At 39.6% G+C, this 13,039-nt stretch overlaps 1 protein-coding gene across 4 annotated transcripts in view; it reads right to left on the reverse strand.

Moving 5' to 3' along the window:
* LOC136864091 (5'-AMP-activated protein kinase catalytic subunit alpha-2) overlaps nt 1-13,039 on the reverse strand; it is a 460,086-nt gene that overhangs the window by 278,241 nt on the left and 168,806 nt on the right. The gene's annotated exons all lie outside the window — the stretch shown is intronic.

Below are 13,039 nucleotides of genomic sequence, written 5' to 3' on the forward strand. Positions count from 1 at the left end.
TGCCATGTTTTGTACCATTCCAAACAGCATGAAGAATATCACAGGAATTGTCATGTTGTTATAACTAAATGTTAGAATTTTCAGTTTAAAAAAATTGTTGGTATTTTATAAAAAATAGAAAATATTCCTTGACACAGTGATATACATTCTGCATTTTGAATGTTTGTCTCATCAGCATGTACACTTCCCGATGCAGAAAGTGAGCATCACCTGCAAGGTATGGTTAACCACAACATACACAGGTTGGTGTATAGTACATGCAACATAGCCTTGCTGAGTTTTGCTTTATTTTATTGCCTTTATACGGCCACTGAACATGGCTTGTTACATCCCTCATCGTGAGACAAAATACACCGCTTTACAAAAAAATAGAAGTACCCAGACGAAATGGTTGGATGTCAATTCATACATGTAAACACCATCGACAAGTATGTCAATGATTAGAGTTGCAATTCTCTGTGACAGGTAGAATGGCCACCAGAGTGCATTAGAGCTGTTTGTGTTTAGTGTTGTTACCAGGCTTGGTACGATATACAAGGGGCGTGAGCATGAAGAGCGTCAGATATTGAGTGATCACTGAAGGACATGGAGATGCCACGTACTCATGTGACACCCATTATCACACCTGACAGAGTTTGAAAAGGGCCTCATTGTGGATCTGCATTTTGCCAGCTGGTCAAATTGTGCAATACCCAGATCTGTGGGGCATTCAGAAGCTTGTCCTGCGGTCTAGGGGTACTGTTCCTTCCTCATACCCGGAGGCCCCGGGTTTGTTTCCTGGCCAGGACAAGGATCTGAGGGCTATTCGAGGTCCACTCAGCCTACATGATTATAATCAAGGAGCTATCTGATGGTGAGCTAGTGGCCCCAGTCTACTGTAGTAAACCGAAAATAACTCCCAATAGGATTTGACATGCCGACCACACAACACCTCATAATCTGCAGTACTTCGGACTGAGCAGGGGTCGCTTGGTAGACCAAGGTCCTTCAGGGCTGTTGTACCATGGGGTTTGGTTTGGTGGTGCATTCGGATGTGACAGTGGCACAATGTTGGACTGCACAGGAACGTGAAGGCAGGCATACTCGTCGTCAATGTTCTGGTCGACCCCGTCCAACCACCAAAAGGGAGGATCGCTGTATTGTGTAACGAGCACATCATACCCCTTCACATCTGCGCCTGCCATCCAAAAACAAGTAATGGACTCCCTGCAACATTCTGTGTCATCCCGCACCATTGGTCGAAGACTAGCAGCAGCTGGGCAAGGCAGTTACTATCCCATGTGTAGGCTATCGTTAACACTACAAAACAAACGGCTAAGTTTGGAGTAGTGCCGTGACCAGGAAGCATGGACTGCTGATGAATGGCATCGCATTGTATTCAGCAATGAATCTTGGTTCTGCACTAGCCCGGATGACCATCATCTGCGAGTACGGCAGTGACCTAAGGAGAGGTTATGGAGAAGCACAGCGGTGTTACTCCTGGTGTCATGGTGTAGTGAGCCATGGGGTATGACTTCAGGTCACAGCTGGTAGTGATTGAGGGAACTCGGACGACACACTGGTACGTCACGGACATTCTGGATACTCATGTGTTACCTCTCATGCACAGTATTGTGGTGACAATTATCAACAAGACAACACTCGTCCGCACACACGCACATGTCTCTACGAACTGTCTACGTGATGTTGAGGTACTCCCATAGCCATTACGATCCCCAGATCTGTACCCAGCAGAACATGTGTGGGACCAGCTCAGGCATGAACTCTGTCCCAATGCCAATATCCAAGATGATACAATGGCTTTATGACACCCTTCACAACCAAATCAGTGCATGCATCCAGGCCAGAGAGGGTGCAACATAATACTGATAAGTGGGCTCATACTGCCAAATTCTTCGTAAATTTGACTATTTTACAATCATTGAAATAATATTGCATACCCTCTGAACATGCGAAGTTTCCTTTCATTTCCTCCTCTTCTTCTGGGTGGTTTAATTTTTTTTGACAGGCAGTGTATATCCATCTAGCGGAACCATTTATCGATATAATTATTCATGGTTTATAGCATTTGAAAATCAGAGATTTAGCGTTTTGATTTTCAAATTTAGCGTTTTGTAGCATCTATACTCCTCAAATTTAATGTTTTGTAGCAAATTGGTTAAAAATATGCATAATTTGCAAAACTGCACACACAACATTTGTGTAACAAGCGCAGATTACACTATCAGGGAGGACCTGACTGCGGCTCGCACTCTCATATTAAAGGCGGCTGTAGATAAATTTGGAGTGAGGAATGTCTGGACCATACAGGGACGCACTGTTGTAAAATGAGGGGAAACCAGACACAACATAACAACAATGGATGAACTGAACGTTCTCAAATAAATGAACAATACCATTGCGTAGTATCTCACCCCGTGTCTGTAGATTCTACTGTGAAATAGCTTTCTAGTTCCTCAACTGTTTCTTCCAATGTGATTTCATTTGTAACAAATTCGTAAAATTGTCGTATAGCATTCACAAGTTCCACCCACACATACAAACTCTTTCTCTTCTACTTATTTCTGAAATGCTCACCGGCAGGTGCACTTAAAGCCTGGGAGTACAGCCTTAGCAAAACCCTACTCTAGACTAACTCTTCAACTGTATATTAGTGTAATTTTATTAGTATTATTATTATTATTATTATTATTATTATTATTATTATTATTATTATTAGTCTATTGAAATGTTCAGACATATGCTATGCGTATTTAACTATCTGCATGTGTCTGTCAGTGTGTGTGTGTGCTATCAGTGTTTGTTCCAAGAATGTGTCACCTACCCTTTAAACATGTCAGCAGCTGGTGTCCTTGAAACTACTGTTACGGTAGATGAGGCATTCCTGAATGTCATTGACCCGAGTGTATTCCAAGACGAAAATAACCTTCGTGTACCTTCACCAACTGCACCCAACCCTCAGCCTACTGAACTGCTATTGAAACAATCTCTGTCTCAGTTCTCGCGAAGTCTACAGTGTTCTCAATTCTCTCTCACTCCTCAGTCACATAAATGAAGTTCATTCGATAATATAAACCTGTAACATGCATATTATGTGTATTACTGAAACCCGGTTATCCGATAAAATTAGCTCTACCCTTGTAAATCTAGAAGGATATACTCTCTATCGCCATGATCGCACTGCCAGATGCGGTGGTGGTGTAGCAGTATATTGTAGAGATGATATTAAATGTAGAATAATTATCAAATCATCATCTGGCATCACTCCACATACGGAATATATGTTTGCTGAGACCATAATTAACCGTCAAAAAGTATTGATAGGAGTTGTCTATAAACCACCGAATGTTACTAATATCTCTGACCCTGAATTTGACCTTCTCAAACTAGTACCAACCTACAAGCATATACTACTTCTTGGTGACAAACTCAAATATCTTAGCCCCGAATGGCAAATCAGAACGAATCAGCAACCTACTTACCTCCGTTGATATGACGATCTTACCGCTTGATGCAACTAATCATGTTCATACACTTCAATATACAAGCCATACTGGAATTGACCTCCTAGTTACAAATAACCCGCATAAAGTTCTTAAGTACGGTCAATTTCCTGTACCTGGCATCTCAACTCATGACTTAATTTACCTGTGCTACTCTCTACGTGTACCAAAATACAAAGCTAAATACATTAGTTATAGGGATCTGAAAAATATCGATCTACAACAACTCCAAAATGATGCGTACAGTTTACCTTGGGAAGATATAAAGCAGTTGCAGGCCACAGATATGAAAGTAAGAAGATTTAACTCTCTACTCATAGGACTATATGACAACCATGCTCCAGTTAGGCAAGCTAGTCACTCGCTCGCCTGCACCTTGGTTAACAAGCGATATAAAAGCAGCAACGGCTCGCCGTGACGAAATGTTCCGCCGATACAAGGAAACAAATAATGAACTAGATTTTGAACAGTATCGTCTTTTATGTAACAGAACAAAGCAATTAATTTGCAATAGCAAATTTAATCACATTAAAAATGTAACAAGGAACTTAAATGCACGTGAAACCTGGAACGAACTTCGAGCTATGGGTGTTGGAAAATGCAAAGAGCCACATATGCCAACTATATCTCTCGATATACTTAACTCTCACTTCGTAACTAACCCAATAAAGGAATCTCAACCTCAAAATCATATCAATCTAAATAAAAGAATCAGTGACCCTACAGAAAATGAAAATAATTTATCTTTTCACTCTGTCAGTGTAAATTATGTAAAGCGTATTTTGAATTCAGTTAAGTCACAAGCTAAAGGAGCAGATAACATCCCAATGGACTTTATAAAAAACATTATTGGCATGGTCCTACCAATTATTACCCACATTGTAAACCACTGTCTCACCACAGGGACGTTTCCAACTGCATGGAAGGATGCTCTAGTAACCCCAATATTAAAGCATACCGGTACCACAGCAAATGCGCCATCTGATTACCGGCCTATTTCAATTCTTCCCCCTCTCTCGAAAGTTCCTGAACGAGTTGTACACGAGCAGCTAGTAGAATTCTTAACCAGACATTCTCTTTTTGACCCATTGCAATCTGGTTTCAGAAAGGGGCACAGTACTACGACTGCACTTCTTCGGGTAACAGATGACATAAGACTAGCAATGGACAAACGGTAGGTGACGATACTGACACTCCTTGTCTTTAATAGTGCGTTCGACGCGGTAAACATAGATATACTATTATCCAAGCTACACTCTCTGCATATCAGCCCGATAGCCCTTAATTTTTTTAAGTCGTACCTTACAAATCATCGCCAGTGCCTAGTGGTAAACAATCAAAAATCCCAATGGGCTGTAAAATCATCCGGTGTCCCTCAAGGGTCTGTTCTAGGACCCTTACTGTTCGTTTTGCATATTAATGACATATCTTCCACACTTCAGTATTGCAACTACCACTTATATGCTGATGATATGCAGATATACAAACACACCACTACAAAGAATTTACATGAAACAGTTCAGCATATTAATTTGGATACTGAAAGGCTTACCGCCTATGCTATAAACAATCACTTACTCCTAAATCCTCATAAAACACAAAGTATTATCATAGGAAATTCTAAATTATTACATGTAATAAGCAATATCAATCCTCCTCCAATCATAATCAATGACATTGCTGTACCATACCTTAGAAATGTAACTAATCTTGGAATCTCCATCAATGAGAATCTGACCTGGAATGAACACGTAACAAATGTATGTAGAAAGGTCCATGCAGCTCTATATCCCCTGAAACGTCACAAGAATTCTTTTCCTCAAAAACTTAAATTAAAATTAATCCAAGCACTACTATTCCCAATTTTAGACTACTGTGATATGGTACTAGTCAACCTAAATTCTGAACAAGCTTTGAGACTTCAGCGAGCACAAAACTCATGCATACGATATGCCTTCCAACTGCGACATGACGCTCATGTTAAACCATATTTCAAAACATTGGAATGGCTACGCATAAATGAACAAAGGAATTTTCACCTAATGACACTTGTTTACCAAGTGCTCTCGACGAATACTCCTACTTACCTCTCTTCTAATTTTAGTTTCCTTTCCTCATTCCATGAAATTAGCACCCGTTCTGGTTCCCTACTTGAAATTCCACAAAGTCGAACGAATTCCTACAATCATTCCTTTTTAGTTACCGCATCGAGACTCTGGAATACACTCCCAATGGACATTCGGCACCTTACTTCCTCTCATAAATTCAATTCTGCCCGCAGAAAGTTTTTCCTGGAAACATAAAACTGAGTTGTGTGAGTCATTGTGTGTATGTTGTGTGAATGGGTTTTCTTCATATATTATTATTATTATTATTATTATTATTATTATTATTATTATTATTAGTATTGTCACATTAATTGCTGTACTGATATGTAGGCCTAACTTCGTCTTAGAATTATCTATCCGTAGTATTATTTCTTTTAAAATTTGTATGTCCTTTTATGTTTACATTTTAAAATGTTGTTTATAGTGGTTAAGTGTAAGGGCCGGGAGCCCTAACTTCGCCACAAATGTAAGTCAGGAATAAATAAATAAATAAATAAATAAATAAATAAATAAATAAATTGCTTGTCATGCAGTTTTGAATACACTATGGAAAATAAGACAACATAAGACTGCAAGAAGTATTAACACACTATTTACAAACACAATTTCACAGTGAAAAATACTATTCTGAACATATTCATTTATCACAGTACAACAGACTACAAGGAAGAGGAATTTCAATGATGACTGAAGTACGATGATGATGCTTGTTGTTTAAAGGGGCCTAACATCTAGGTCATCAGCCCCTAATGGTACAAAATCAGGCAAAATGCAATGACAATTTAAAAGTACAAAATTCACCCACTGACCAGAATTCAAAACATGATGATGAAGAATGAATGGATGAATATGGATTTAAAACAATCAGTGGATCTGACCCGCAGTGCCTCACCTTCCCAGAAACAATATTATTGACCACGGGACTGCTTCCACAGCACAATCCTGAATCGATGATGCTTGTCATTGAAAGGGGTTCAAAATCCCGGTCAACACTCCCCCATAATGATACTTATTGCTAGTAAAGTAGAACCATGGTATTTCTCAAGTTGCGGTACTAATCCAAAGTAGCGCAGACTCACGGTGTTCCAAACATTATGGTACTACTCACAAGCATTGTACATCGTACAGATAACGCAGACCTATGGTGTTTCTCACATAAAAGGGCCATTCATAGGCAACACAAATCCATGCTGCACCTCACATAGGTGTATTAATCACAGGGACTCGTACTATCCCATGGTGTTCCTCACATAGTGGGTACAAATCACAGGCAACGCAGACCAACAGTGTCACTCATATAGTGGTACTAATCACAGGCAATGCCCAGACCCGTGGTGTTTCTCACATAATGGTACAAATCACAGGCAACGTTAGCCTGTGATGTTCTGCACATAGTGGTACTAATCACAGGCAACGTTAGCCTGTGATGTTCTGCACATAGTGGTACTAATCACAGGTACTCGAAACCCACAGTGAACCGCTCTCTGCTGCTATTAATCACAAACCTATTGTGAACCTAACATAGCGATACTACTCGCAAGTAAAGGCAACCCATGGTGCTCGCTGCGTGATGGTACTAATCACAAGTAGTTTCATGGTTCTAATACAATCATCCTTTGGTCACACCTTTTAGTCGTCTCTTATGACAGGCAGAGGATGCCATGGGTATATTCTTCATCTACATCCCCCACCCACAGAGGCTAAAGAGAGAGAGAGAGAGAGAGAGAGAGAGAGAAGAAGAAGAAGAAGAAGAAGAAGGGATCCATCACTTCGAAAAATGAAGTAACAGACAAAGAAAGGGAAGGGGCATGAAAATGAAAGACTCACTAGGCCTCGAATGCTCTAATACCATCGGGGTCGGAAAAGAACAAGAGTTGACCAAGGGAGGTCGGACAGGATAGATGAATGTGAGAAGCCTGGTACAAGTAAGTGGAAGCAATGCCGGACTCAGCTAAGGGCCCCGTGGTTACCAACCCACAGTGCCAAACTGAGACCCCCTGGGCCCCTTTTAGTCACCTCTTATGACAGGCAGGGTGCCAGAAACCTCTCTACATCGGCACTGTTCGTAGGAGCCCAAATGCACTGCAGTGCTGCTGGGGCAAAGAAAGGAAACTCTAACCTAGTGCCATCAAAATTTTAAAAGTGTTAGTGTTGTTGGTTTTTTTTTTCTTCTTTCATTTTAATGTTCTGCAGTATCTGTTGGTGATATGCCTCTCAGCCCTCGACAAACTGATCCAAAGTGACACTTCTAAAAAAAATGGCAACTTTTGCTTCAAAGAGACAACTGATTTGGGTTCCAGAGTACTGTTTTGGTCTGCAACTGCAGGATTAAATAAATTGCACACTTTATTTAAAAACACGTTAGTATCACTGACGTTCATGTGCTATAAGAGCTTAGTTACGCTTTTAAGCATATACTGCTTAACACATTCACGCCCATCATCTGAGCGGGCTGTAATGGCTGGTCCAGCTATTCCAGCTGTTAGAAGCACAGCAAACAAAACAAATTATTATCACAATAAGTTTTAAAAAACATAACCTACGGAAACAAAATTTTGCACATACCTTAAAGAAGTCCTCTAGTAACTCTAGAGGGTGTGGTAACTAATGTAAACTTTCCTGGGTGAATGGGAACACCGAAATTTCCACAAAAATAGCATGTTTCACTAATAATTTTATATTTGAAGCACACTTTGCACTTTCTTGAGAGGAACTGTACTTTATTTGATGGTGGAAACTTCAAGAGAATATGCTCTTTTCTCTTCCCATCTAACCTAAATGGTGGATCCTTGGCCGGTGCCCTTTTTGGCAGGAAAATTGCAGGACGTGGACATGGAGCTGATGAAGTGGAGGGTGCTGAGATGTCAGAGAGGTGACTGTACATGTATGTCGGGTTCACTTTTTTCCTGGAGCAAGTTCCTACCTACTGTCTGCATGAAATTCAGGAATGTTCTGAAAGAGCCGAAATGCATTAAAAAGTGAGAAGTACAGTAAATAAAAGAAAATATTTATAGGCCACTTTACAGTTTTCTTCATGAAAGGATAGAATGCCAAGTACTGGTCTGCATTATCAACACCATGCACGTGTTGATTATATTCTGTCAGAGTCTGGTTTCAGTTGTTTTCTTCCAGATTTGTTTTAACTTTCTGTCCTTCCAAGAAACGAGTAATACATCCTCGTCCCTCCTGAAAGTAATTTCGCCCCATTTGAGAAATGCCTGGTGTTCCTTTCGATCTTTCGGTACACCCTTATTTGATCATATTGTTCCATATACGGCAGTGTTATGTTCCCGTAATTGTTTCGCGAGTCCAACGCTGTTGTAATAATTATCCATTTACTGTATACCCCTGACCAAGATAATTTTCAAGCAACTGAAAAACTGTGCTTTGTAAATTCGCACCTCTTGCATCATCATATATCATAAGTTTACAGATATAACTTGTTGTCAGACTCACAAACCATCCTCACTAAAATCCCATATTTTATTGTTTTACTGGGGTTATATACATGGAATCTTAGGTGGCCTCTCCTCTTTGCACTTTCTTGAGGGGAACCCTCATCCAGAGCAATTTTCTGTTTGGGAGTGTAAAGCTCTGAAATCTGTCACACAGTTTCTGTAAAATGGGTCTAATTTCATATAATATGTCACTGCTGTCACTAAAGTGGAGAAATGAGAGGATACTTTTGAAATGATTTTATGACATAGATTTTCAGAAAATAGAAGTGCAGAAAACTGAATCTTCTGTCCAATACATTGTGAGAGATGGTTTACTAATGATGCCGGTGGTGAGCATGAAACCCAGGAATTGTCTCATTTCTGAAAGGTGTTCAATAAAATTAAAAGTGTTCTGCAGCAGGGATCTAAAGCTCATAATGTTACACACTTTCAGCCTTATCCCATGGAATGCAAACCTGGCTTCTCAATAAAAGGGAAATGGAAAGGTTGGAGCCTTCTAAGCTGTAGACTTACAGAAGAATACTGGGTTGAGTTGGATAGCTCAGACCACAAACTGTGAAGTTATGAGATGGATGGGGAAAGAACGGAAGTCTTGCATACAGTTGAAGATCAGGAAGCTGGAATACCTTGGCCATGTGATGTGAGAAAAAAATAATTACCTATTGCAGCTAGTCACTCAAAAGAATATACAAGGCATATAAACAAGCGCAAGACTCATTTCGTAGCTAGATAAATTGAAACCGTGGTTCTACTGCACCATTTTCGGGCAGCAACATCTAAAGCCCAGATCTCTAGGACAGTTGTCAAACATTTGACATGAGATAACACTTGAATAAGCAGCCATACAACTCTTACATGATGGTCACCGAGACCCATTATTAAACATAACGAGATTTCATTCGCTATTAAGTCCACGCTTTATGGTTATGGAACCAGTCCAAATTCAGCAGTCTCTACTCGGATGCTAATGACAATCTATGCATGGAATGTTGTACCAGTAGTCCAGATGATGCCAGACGTCGAAACATGGTGTGGGATGAGAAGGTGTGTTGTGGAGAGTACAGTAACTGCGTCCAGATAGAAGACAAAGATATCAAAGGGTCGCAAAATACTTGGCACACAGTAACACAATCCTCCATTAGCATGCTCTGTCTTTGTTGACTAGAACTTTCACAACATATGTGGTTCCTCACATGTACCCATATGTTTCAACACTGGGCCACTTCGACATCTGAGTGCTCCACATGCCTGGCAACTGAACAGTAAGACCGCCAAGCCTCATGCTGACTCCTAATGTGATCCAAATCAAACTCTACCAGTGCCGGTAATGCTGCTCTACGCACCTACGAGGCATACTCATGTTTGGGGACCTTTGCCCACTGCGATAGCTGACTGACACTACAGATGCCTGATACTATCATCACTATAGCCACAGTTGCTCTACTAATGCACTCTGGTGGCGATTCCAGATGTTACAGACCACTGCGACTCACCTCGTTTGGCTTGCTGTAAGACACAGAGTGTGAAGAGGATCAAGGATCAAGGGCAAGGTGTAAGCTTAGGTAGGAGGGGGGAGAGGAGAGATGGGTCTGAGGAAGGGGAATGAGGGGCGAAAGTGTGAGGAGTCAGGGGGGGGGGGTGTCTGTAAAAACTGTAATGAGAACGTCAAAAAGAATTTTAGGTTTTTCAAAAATGTCATTCAGATTTAGGTTGGAATTGAAATACTGGTCCAGATGCATGTATCAATTTTCAGTGGTGTCAAGTAAAGGGCCTTTACTTAACGTTTCTAGTACCTGTATGTCTTGATCTATACCAATAAATTTGTTTTAAATCTTGTACACGTTGGTGGCCCACTGCAGAAAACCTGTTGTACTTAATTGCGTTAACTTGCTCCGCATATCTGATTTTGATGCTCCGTCCAGTATGACCGATATATGAACAATAACAGTTTTTTTTTTGTTTTTTTTTTTGCTAGTTGTTTTACGTCGCACTGACACAGATAGGTCTTACGGCGACGATGGGACAGGAAAGGGCTAGGAGTGGGAAGGAAGCGGCCGTGGCCTTAATTAAGGTACAGCCCCAGCATTTGCCTGGTGTGAAAATGGGAAACCACGGAAAACCATTTTCAGGGCTGCCGACAGTGGGGTTCGAACCTACTATCTTCCGAATACTGGATACTGGCCGCACTTAAGCGACTGCAGCTATCGAGCTCGGTAATAACAGTCATTACAACGAAACCTGTACACTCCTGATTTTTACAAAAAAGGGTTGGTTTTGTTTATTTCTGCATATTTCTGTTGTTGGAGCGGAAGCAGATGTTGACGTTATGTTTTTTAAAGATGTTAGTGATGCTGTATATGTCTTTATTGAAAGTAAAAGTTGAAAACATACTAGGATTAAGTTTGTCTTTTTATAATGTTGATTCAGGACGATGTCTAAATTTGTTAATTATGCGTTCAATAAATGCCTTGTTAGAACCATTAAATCTAGCAATAGGGCGAATGATGTTTAACTCTTTATTTAAATTTACTTTGGTCATAGGAATTTTGAAGACACGATCGACCAAACTATTGTAGGTGGCGCCTTTATGGGTTTGAGGGTGTGATGAATCTGTCTTATCGTTGTCGCTGTGTGGGTAGGTTTTCTATAAATCTTGTATGAGAAGGAAGAGGGAAGTATGGTTATAGTTAAATCTAGGAAGTTAACTGATCGGTTAGTTTCTGATTCTAGAGTGAATTTAATGTGAGGATCTATACTATTAAGACTTATAAGGGTGGCCGCGCATAAATGGTGTGGGTTCATCAAGAATTATAAGGCATCATCATACCTAGCCCACAAATGTATGTTTGCAAATTTATCATCTTTTTCATCAGCCGAATGCTCCAGAAAGTCCATCAAGATTTCTTCTTGTTATAAATAGAAGGCCTTTGCCTTCAAGCACAATCATTTCTTGTATTTTATCTAATTAGTGATCTTTTAAGTGCAAAGGGTTATGTATTGTACTTTACAATGTGAAAATTTCTTGTATACAGTATTTCCCCTATTCTAAGATCAGCTGATGATATGTAACAAGGTCGAAACCGGTACCGAGTAACCAAATTAAAATGTTGTAATTCAAACTGAGCAACATAATTATTTCGTATTGAAAATGTGGACCTTAATATATATTGCTTTTTGTTATTAGCAACATACGGTACAATAAATTTCTACTGACAGAACCACAGTTTTTATACCTCAATACGACAAATGTCAGCTCTCAACATCACTTTAATGTGTCTCGTTTTCATAACCGTTTACAGTTAAAATAGAAGAGATACCTATATCCCAAACACGGGTCTCGTAATCCTTCAACTTTAGCTTTATGTCGTGAGTCACTTCCCATGACCTTCGCTACACCACCGCACCCCTCCATTTGCAGCGGAAGTCCCGCCGAAATAATGCTGACCCTCAATGTATCACATTTTTAATTCGCCTGTGTTTTGATCAGAGGAAATGCATACAATGGCAACATTATTTTAAATCTGTTATGTGCACATAAACTGCATTTAACAAAAGCTAATATGTGTAACACTGAATTACATATAAATTGGTTACGTACAAATGAGTAATGAACATGTTTTACGTTATATTTTGCCGGGACATACAGAAATTTACATATAAAACAATTACACAAAACTGAGTTATATATACACAGTCTCAATTTTATATGCATTGCATAAAGTGCCAAACCTTTAAAAAAAAAAATTTCAAAAAAAGGTTTTTTCAGATGTTTACATACTAAATAACACAATTTTAAAATTTTGAAATGGAAATTTCAGCCTAAGGGACGGGTATCTTCAAAAATGCAATACAGAAAAATAGATCCTTTATTTTGATTTTTAGTTTAATTGTTCTAGTAATAAATAAGGGAGAGTTTCACAGTGTAACAAATGTTACATTCAGAAGTTTTGTGTAATTCTCTATGAATTAT

This window comes from Anabrus simplex, chromosome 2 (genome assembly GCF_040414725.1).
Source record: "Anabrus simplex isolate iqAnaSimp1 chromosome 2, ASM4041472v1, whole genome shotgun sequence".
NCBI lineage: Eukaryota > Metazoa > Arthropoda > Insecta > Orthoptera > Tettigoniidae > Anabrus > Anabrus simplex.